This window comes from Vicia villosa, linkage group LG1, assembly GCF_029867415.1.
Source record: "Vicia villosa cultivar HV-30 ecotype Madison, WI linkage group LG1, Vvil1.0, whole genome shotgun sequence".
Taxonomy (NCBI): Eukaryota; Viridiplantae; Streptophyta; class Magnoliopsida; order Fabales; family Fabaceae; genus Vicia; species Vicia villosa.
This window is the reverse complement of record NC_081180.1, coordinates 222,853,005-222,863,131: the sequence shown is the minus strand read 5'-3', so window position 1 is coordinate 222,863,131 and position 10,127 is coordinate 222,853,005. Positions and strand designations below refer to the sequence as shown.

The 10,127-nt window shown below is 30.8% G+C and overlaps 1 long non-coding RNA gene across 3 annotated transcripts; it reads left to right on the top strand.

The window, feature by feature from the left end:
- Positions 1 to 5,321: 5,321 nt before the first annotated feature.
- LOC131623020 (uncharacterized) lies at positions 5,322 to 9,400 on the top strand. Of its 3 annotated transcripts, XR_009290073.1 has the most exons (8): positions 5,322 to 5,655; positions 5,815 to 5,883; positions 6,008 to 6,187; positions 6,266 to 6,773; positions 6,906 to 7,191; positions 7,486 to 7,560; positions 8,031 to 8,506; positions 8,992 to 9,400. It is a non-coding gene; the product is annotated as an uncharacterized LOC131623020 (long non-coding RNA). The 3 variants fall into 3 exon arrangements; XR_009290074.1 differs by having other exon boundaries at positions 5,322 to 5,883; positions 6,278 to 6,773; XR_009290072.1 differs by having other exon boundaries at positions 5,322 to 5,883.
- Positions 9,401 to 10,127: the final 727 nt, after the last annotated feature.

Genomic DNA, 10,127 nt, shown 5'->3' with positions numbered 1-10,127 from the left:
TGTGAAAAGTGATAAAAAATTAGGATTGTCTCCACCAAGGCTTGAACTCACGCCCTCATGGTTACCACACAAAACAAAGCCAACTGAGCTACACGCTCAGTGTGACTAAAGAGGGATCCCAGTTGTTTATATATGAAACACGCGCGTTAAAATGAAAAATAAAAACAAAAGGTCTGAGGGGGGGGGGGATCGAACCCCATACCTTATGGCAAGAGAGAGTGGAAGCGCATGTGACCAAGTGAGCTAAACGATGTATTCGTTTAAAACACGCTTTCAGTTAATTATATTTTAAACTCTCCCCTGAGAATTCAAAAATGGCGCCACCCACCATCTTCATCTTCAACCTCAAGCTCTCCATTTTTTGAATTTCTGAACTTGCTCGTTTCTCAACCAAACGTGATGGTGTAAACATGAATTTCACTCCAAATTTTCTCACGAATCTAAATATGTAACTAATGTCTATTTATATTAACTACAACTACCTAATTTTTCAGAAAACACGAAAAACGTATGAACCCTAAATTTAAAATTAAATGATGGATACGATATATAAATGAATGATGATAGAGGGTTTTTAATCCTCTGATGATGCTAAACAAACTGGTATCGAGATATATAAGAAAGAGTACTTGAATAAGTGAGGTAGAGTTTGAAAAAATACCTCTGAAAATGGAGGTCGTGAGGATGATGAGGAACACCTGGGCTTGTGTGAGTGATCCTAAAAGCTTTCTGGGGACTCAGTGATGCTAACTGAAAACTTATTATGACTTGAATCCCTCTGAATCGTCCAACTCGACTCCTTCCAATTGAGCTTCAAGTGAACATGGAGGTTGATGAATTTTCAGTTACAGATGAGCTGCAACCATCTGGATAGCTTCACCACACCCTAAGGATCGTGTTTGAACACTTAGATTCGCTTGACACCTTCTGAATTACTCCATGGACCTCCAACTGCATATGCTCCAAAACGAAAGCGACAATGGTGTTCTTCCACTTACAGAAGTGATCCAGGTGCTTGGATCACCTCAAATGAACCCCCTTGAGATGTTAGAATGCTTACTTTCCAAAGAAGAGCTCTGGTTTGAAGAAAACGATTCTTCTTGCCAAAGAACTTTGAAAAACCATAAGCATGAGAGAGAGAAAGAGAAGGAAGGAATAGAGTTGCTTTGGTGCGTTTAATTACTGAGGTATGCTCTCTTATTTATAGGCAAATGATGTAGAGCAATTGGAGATAGTAAGCTTGCTTAGTGAAGTGAGTTTGGTTTCTTAAGCATGAAGGAATTCAAAGAATATCCCAAGTGCAATGATGAGCTCCTTGATACCACTCCCTAGCCATCGATTTTGCTTGATCTTAGGGGACAATTTTGATGCAGAAGTGAGCTTCAATTGGTTAGGAAGAGATTCCTTTGGTGATTCATCAATTTGCCATAAATTCTCAAATGTAATCATTACATAATCACATGTCTTTGTTTTTGGGAATATTCTCCAATCCTTATGCAATGATGGAAATTGATGTATGGCATGCTTGCAGATGTATTAGAGGTCGTATAGCATCACTTAGTGAAGCTATTTGCACAAAATTGTAAAGTTTCAAATTGTACATGACCTATAATTTCACTTCATGAGGCCAACTTTGAACATGCATAACTCCTATCTCAAAATGAATTTGGAGAAGGTTGAGCACAATTTGGAAAGCCCTAAACATCTACTTCAAATCATTAGTTTAGGGTTTCTTCAGAATCATTTGGGAGAATTGTGAAAAATGAGCCCAAAGTTGGATGAAAACTAGGTTAAAAACACTTAGAAAAATTTCTAAGTTTTTATAACCTAAAGCTTGAAAATTCCAAATCTCTTAAATGGTTGATTTCTTGAAAAAAGTTGCATTGTAAGATGTTGTTTTATTTTGCAAGATCTACAACTTTCATGTTTGAAGTTTTTTGAGTTGTGTAGGTGAAATTTTGAGTTCCCACAATGCCCTCAAAAACCCTAATTCCCGACTTTTTGCTCCTTGATGAATCTCCTTGAATTTCTTTGGTCAAATGAATTTAATAACCATATATTGATGATATTGATCTTTAAAAGTCATGGTTTGACCAAAAATCTTAAAAGTCAAAGGTGATCTTATATAGTTGAGTTTTTCCAGATAAAGTGAGATTTTGGACTTTTGTGTGGAATCAAGATCTTCTCCTCAAATGAGTGATGTAAATGGATTATATTGAGGTCATAGAAGTTCTTGAACCATGTCTTGAGTTTTGGATCCATGTCCTGATTAAAAGTCAACTATCTAGGTGAATTAGGTCAAAAACCCTAATTGTCGACCAGGTGAAATTGATGACTGTGGATCTTGAATTGGAGTGCAATGCCCAATGGATCTTGTTATATGGATCATTTGAAGATGATTGAAGTCTTTGGTAGAGGCCTTGGACCTTTTTAGGGTTTCCCAAAGGTAATCCCTAATTTTAGTCCTTGATGGGCTCAAAACCCTAGATTGGTGAGCTAAGCAAACCTGAGTTCAGATGATTGGGTGTCTAATCAATCATAGGTGGATAAAAATGAAGCTTTTGAGTCCTATGTTTGTTTTAGAGACTAATCCTTCTATTGATTGATCCTTTGCCTGAGTTCTTTTACTTCTGGCCATCCTCGATTAAATGCCAGATGAAGAAGTAACTGCTCTTGGGTATTTGTTTTGATCTGATGAAAAGCCTGAAGATATGACATCTCAGGGGGGTCAAAAATTAGGGTATGACAGAAATGCGAAGTAGCTTTTTTGATTCAATGATATGTGAAAATATTTACTTGCTCATGTCTTATTCTTCTTCCATTTTTAATGGAGTTCATTCATTCACCGTACAATTATATTATAAAACTTATTTAACAATTAATTGTCTTTTTTATTGTCCTTTATGAGAAATTAAATAATTTGGTCAAAGAATTTCATGCAATATAAAGGTTTGATTATTTGGTTTAAAAGCAACCAACCAATTTTTAGTAATTTTAAGGGTTAATACCTATTTTCACCCCTGCCATATGGGGTGCATTTGAAAAACCCCCCTACGAAAAAAAAAGTTGCAATTATTGCCTTAACAAAATTTAAAAGTTTCAACTTGGACCTTCAGTCAGCCACATCATCAAAAAATCTGATGTGGCAACTTCTTTTTAATTTATTATTATTATTTTAATTGAGTGGCTGGCTTATGTGGCATTACTATTATTTTTTTATTTAATTTAATTCCATGTGGCACTTTTATTATTATTATATTGTTTAGTTCTTAAGTTCTTAAATATCAAAGTTTAAAAAATTGGTCCCATGGGGTGTTCAAAACCCATGCACCATAGAATGCAAGTAACACAACTTACCACTACGCTGTAGCTCGCCTTTTGATTTATAGTCCCCTTAGAAAGTATATAATAACTACTGTTTACATTATTAAGATTAACAGTTAATATTTACATTATTATTTAATATTTATTACTTATTAGTTATTATTAGTTAATATTTATTACTTAATGTTAACGTTATTAAATAATATTAGTTAAATTATAAAATAATAATTAATATTTATTTTTAGTTAATATTTATTACTTAATGTTAACGTTATTAAATAATATTATTTAAATTATAAAATAATAATTAATATTTATTTTTAGTTAATATTTATTACTTAATGTTAACGTTATTAAATAATATTATTTAAATTATAAAATAATAATTAATATTTATTTTACTGTTTAATTTAATTAAATTATAAAATATAAACTAAATTAATTAATTTTAACTAATATTAGTTTATATTAATTTAATTTATTTTAATTTAATTTAATTTATATTTTATAATTAATACTATTTTAGTTTATAATTTATTGTTAACATTATTAATTAATATTTGTTTATACTAATTTAATTTAGTTTATATTTTCTAATTAATATTATTTTAGTTAAATTTAATGTTTATATTAAGGTTTATATGTAATTTAATTTAGTTCATGTTATTTTACTTTTAACGTTATATTTAACTTAATAAATTTAATTTAAAGATTTTATATAAATGTTTATGTCTAATTTAATTTAATTTATTTTACTGTTAACGTTATTAATTAATATTTGTTTACATTAATTTAATTTAGTTTATATTTTCTAATTAATATTAGTTTAATTTAATTTAACGTTTATGTTTAATTTAATTTAATTTATTTTTATTTAATTTATTTAATATTATTTTAGTATTAACGTTATATTTAAGTTAATTAATTTAATTTAAACAATTTATATTTATATTTATATTTATATTTAATTTAATTTAATTTACTATTAACATTATTAATTAATATTATTTTATATTAATTTAATTTAGTTTATAATTTAATTAACTTTAATCGTAAAATAAATATTAATTATTATTTTATAATTTAGTAATATTAATTAATAACATTAAATATTAATTATTAACTAATAATATTAAAATTAAATAATAATGAAAATAGTAATTAATAATGAAACGTAAACGGTATCTATTATATACATGCTAAGGGAACTATATAACATAGAATTGTCTACAGCGCAGTGGTAAGATGCTTTTCATGCATTCTATGGTGCATGGGTTCAACACCCCATGGGACCAATTTTTTAAACTTTGATATTTAAGAACTTAAGAACTAAACAATATAATAATAATAAAAGTGCCACATGGAATTAAATTAAATAAAAAAATAATAATAATGCCACATAAGCCAGCCACTCAATTAAAATAATAATAATAAATTAAAAAGAAGTTGCCACATCAGATTTTTTGATGATGTGGCTGGCTGAAGGTCCAAGTTGAAACTTTTAAAATTTGTTAAGGCAATAATTGCAACTTTTTTTTTCGCAGGGGGGTTTTTCAAATGCACCCCATATGGCAGGGGTGAAAATAGGTATTAACCCTAATTTTAATTACGAAAAAATAATAGTTACCATATAATATATTAAGATAGATGTGGGCGTTTTCACATATCTTTTAAGTTATCATCTCTTTTGTATGCTTGATTGTAGGTTCTCTCAATTTAATTATTATTCAGTTTAGTTACTAAAAAATAAGAAAAAGGGAAAAAGCTCTATCATTTAAATATGTTAAATCATAGAATATAATAAAGTTAGATGAGTACTTTGGCAAATTGGACACTTGTCAAACATTGATAGGTTATTAAAAGAGGAAAGTTTAAATTAATAAAATTCTATTATATTTTTAAGTTAATTAAACTTTATTTGAAACACGTAAAATTTTGACTGCTTAGACCATTGGGAATATCAAACGTCCTCTTCCTTTCCTCTTCACTTAAAAAAATAAACGTTCCTTTACTCATCCACCAGATTTCAATGAGAGTATTAGGTCGCTTCAGATTCCAACCTTGGTTCCTCAACAAATCAGTTATTTCTCTTTTCCAATACTCTCTTCAATGTTTTCGGATGCATCTACTTCTTCTTTCTTTCTCTTCTTCCTCACACTCTCTTCTTCCTCTTACTTCCTAATTTCACTGTTCCCTTCCAAACCAAAGTGTATATTTTTCACTAAGAGAGAAGAAGATGTGAATTTTTCATTATTCCCTCCCAAATCGATTTTGAAGTGATTGTTCCATAGAGAAAAGAAAGTGTTCGCTCCAAATCTGATTCTTGATTGGGTAACTCTAACTCTTTCTGCCTCATTCCAAATCCAACCCTAAAGATTTATGCTTCATCCCATGTCTATCCCTAAGGATTAATTTGTTAGCTGGGTGGTGGCAGCGATGATAACAACAATAATGTTGAAAGCAATAACAAGGTTGTTGTTTCCAATGAAGGTCCGAGCAAGCCTAAGAGACAAATGAAGACGTCGTTTCAGCTTGAAACCCTTGAGAAAGCATATGCATGTGAGTTCCTCTTTGTTTTTCAATTTCAGAAATTAGGTTTTGGTTTTTTGTGTGTTTTAATTCTTGAATTTTGAAGATTTTGATATTTTGGTTTGGTTGATTTTGTGTTTTTTGGTTTGATTAGTGGATAATTACCCTTCAGAGTCTGTGAGGGTTGAGTTGTTTGAGAAATTGGGGTTGATGGATCGACAGCCGCAGATGTGGTTCTGCTGCAGGAGGTTGAAGGATAAGATGGAGGCGTCGGCTCCAAAGAAAGAATCTGTTGCTTCTCCAAAGAAGGGGCCAGTGTCATGTAAGCCAGCGGGTAAGCCTTTGCCAGATTCCCCAGTGGATGACCTTAGGTTAGGTTCTGATCATGATCACTTTAATGAGTATGAATCAGGGTTTGGCTCAGGTTCGAGTCCGTCTACATGGTTGGAGCCTCTGAATGCAATCTCGGTCAGTGTTGGTTACTATGAGTCCCCATAGGCTGAAATAGAGCTTAGAGCAATTGCTTGTGTGGAGGATCAGTTAGGTGAACCATTGAGGGAAGATGGGCCCATTCTAGGAATAGAGTTCGATCAATTGCCACCAGATGCATTTGGAGCACCTATAGGTATAAATGATAATGCCTCTTATCTTTAATGATTGTGTTACTGAATATTGCAGTTTTTTGACTCCATTTGTTATCGAAGGAAATTGCTTGAAAGTTGAAACAATAGTATAATGGTATAAGTTTGTGATCTATGCATACTACACCATGTTTTTCTACTAACAATAGTAGAAAAGCCTCTCATGGAAATTTGGTGCTCCAATATAAATTACCCTTTTCTAATGAAGAACAAGAGGTGAGAAGAATGTCTGACTGGTCAGATTTGGCTTCGAGTGTTACATCTGCGGATGATATCCAGGTATTATATTCGGTTTTATTTCACATGAATTCTTTATCACCATCCCTCTCTCAAGATAATATCAATTTGACTTGGGCTATCAGTAAAATTATTATATCATAATTTGACTTCCTTTTATGTGGCTTTCTCTAGGTGTTGCTCGGATGATACATACATTAAAAGTATTTGACCTGCTGGTTTGCCAATGCAAATCAATGCTTTACCTAAAGAAGCTTCACGTTATTGACAATTCTATATTGAAATAGGAGCAAGTTATTTTTCAGCAGTTATAATTTTTTTCTATTTCAATCAATCATTTGTGTTCAATGCATTAATCCCTTAATTGTTCAAAATATCATCAAACGATTTTTCAGGACTATCATTTCATCAAATGAACATTTCCAGATGTTGTTCTTGCCATCCGGAACACTTGCAGAAGGTACAAGTGTTTGAATATGACTATATTCCCATGTGTAGGTTATGTAATATTGTTTTTTGAATTTTATTCCTGTTGATGCTGATTGTTTATTGTTAAATTACGATAAATATAATTTGTTTGAAGTTTGTTCTTGCTGCTTTATTCTTTGTGGTTGACTATTGTCAACAGAAATGGAGACTAGGAGGCATTTTTTCTGTTTTTATTATTTGAATGTTGAATTTTAATTATTATTATTAGTATTAATTTTTTGTCATATTGATTTATTTGTTTTCATATGCTCTTTCTGGAATAAAGAAAGAACTAGAAGGAGGAATTTGCCTGCCAGTGTTGTTGCGGTGATGGATGAAGTGTTCCTTAACTATAAGTGCGGTAAGTTTATAATATTTTTTTATGTTTGTAAGGTCCCAATTATAGAATTAAATTTTTAAGTATGTTTTTTTTACTTAACTATATATAGCAGCCCAACTTTTGAACTTCATACTTAAAGGTGCATTAAATCCAGCCCATGATAGCGTTGTTTCTGAAAAGATTAAATCTACATCTATATCGAACAATGGGAGGAGGCAACTAACTCATTGTTACCTCCTTATTTTGTTTTCTATAATGATAAAAATAAGCTAATACCATCATAATTAAAAATAGAACATACATGAAAAGCAAATGTGATCTTCATCAGGTATTGATTCGAAGAAAATGCAGAAGAGCAAAAGAGCAAAGTTTGTATTGCATTACTGATGTCTGTAAGAGTAAAATCATACTGCATGCAATAGTTAGAACAAAAACTAAACTCCATGTCTAGAGAGGTTGCAGGTACTGATATATTTTGGTATGTTCTGCAGATTGAATTGAAGCTGCGATGTGCTGTTTTCGCAGTTGATGTGAATATATGTGGATTGAATTGAAGCTGCACTGTGCTATTTTTAGAAGTGATTGAATTTAATTGAATATACGTGTCATTTTGTCACAATCATCTTTCAAACTGTAAAGTGGAAAGATCTATTGTACCCTATATATTATTACTAATGGAACCTAAGTCTTTAAATACCAAGCTAAACCAAACGACAGATATGTGAATTATGATGAAGATATTAGGAAATACTTTCAAGTTAATAAGATATAACATATATGTGTATAGATTTTGTAAAGTGTGTTTCAACGCTTGAAGGCTTTAAATTATGCATCAAATTCTAGAGATACACTTGGAGTTATGTAGATTTAGCTGACTGTTATATAATTCTAGGTGTTATCTCCTGACATGAGCTTAGCTACTCTACAACAAGAATATCTTCACAACAACTTGGTTGAATTGTATAAGGTATAATGATTCTCTTTTGTTTGTTATTGTTTTTTCTAGCCATAGTTGTTTTCTTTTCGATTAGCACTGAGCCGATTCAGAAGCATTGAGATCAATTATATGAACCATGGTTTCATCACTTTTTTGCAACTATGGTGTTAACGTGTTGCTGCTCAAGGAGGAATATCCACGCCAAGCGTGGCTGCGCCACTCACCCAAGAAGCATTGCATAAAGGGTATAAATTTGAGTTGCAAACAGAGTGTGCCTTCAATGCTTTTATGTGTAGTCCATAGAGAGTTTGTTTTCACACTGATAGATAGTCATGGAGTTTAGCTTCATTATATATACTTTTCATGTAACTCTTGCTTCTCATTTCTCAGAGCATTTCTGATTGCACATGCCATTGGCGACATAATTACTGGTGATATAGTAGAATCTGAAGTGACATATCTTTGTTTTAGTTCTTTCAATCTAATCATGAATTTTATTAATTTTTTGCTGGCAGCATGTCGATCCATGTGTTTACATGTTGATGATGGAACTTTTCCGAGAAGGAGTTTGTTGATCTTCTTCCTCTCAGTTGAGACTCATGTTTTAAGTTGTTTCAGGAAGTTCAAGAATTTGATTCAAATGTAACATTTGCTGGTATGCAACTTACTTTCTTGATGAAAAGTTAAATTCATTTAGACTGATTGGGAAATATGTAATGCCGAGGATGAGAAGGGAATTATCCTCCGCCGTTAGGTGATTAAGATTCATGCAAAAGAAATGAGGGATTGTGGCTGGAAACTATAACTGTTCAAACTTTAGTTTGTAGTAAAAAAAATTAAGATATGTCCTCCTAACTATATTTCACCAATAGGAGAAACTTTTCACACCTCTTGAATTAACTTTGGATGTAGTGCACATTTAAAATAAACACAACTATTACAGTGTTCATATGTACACTTCATGTCGTATCCAAAAGAACACTTGCTAGCTATGTGAAGTAGTTCTTTTGAATATGTGATGGTGGGAAAATATCTATCTAGAGCCATCAAAGGTTTTGATTCAATATTATTCAATATTATTGTTACAAAAGATTGCGGAGTATCACCTATTTGATCCCCTAATGCATGTTTAACACATTTAGATTCACTGTTTTTGTTTTGTAGCAACAAGAGAAGTCAATCTTCAATCATGAAAGTTAAAACAAGGAACCACATTGTTATCATTATATATGCTCTACTAATTTTTGTTTCATGTTTGTTTAAAATAGTTTAATCTTGAAATATTTTTAATAATGTAAATTTATTTAAATATTCTAAATAACATAAATTTAATTATTTGATTAAATATATTTTTGACTTAATTAGAGTTTTAATCCCCCTCTTTAACTTTATTTTGGAAATTAATTTTTTTTAATTAAAATAGTTTTGACCCCATCTCACATTTGGTATTAAAATTTGCTGAATTTATTATTTTTTTTAATGACATATAATATATATAATTTATCTTTAAAAATTTGTAAAGTTTTTTTGGTCTATAACATATATATTTTAGCTGTAAGTACTTATAAAATATATTTTTTATTATACGAATTTTTTAACCTGTGCCTCGCACGGGTATAGACACTAGTTAAATTTATAGGGATGGTAATAT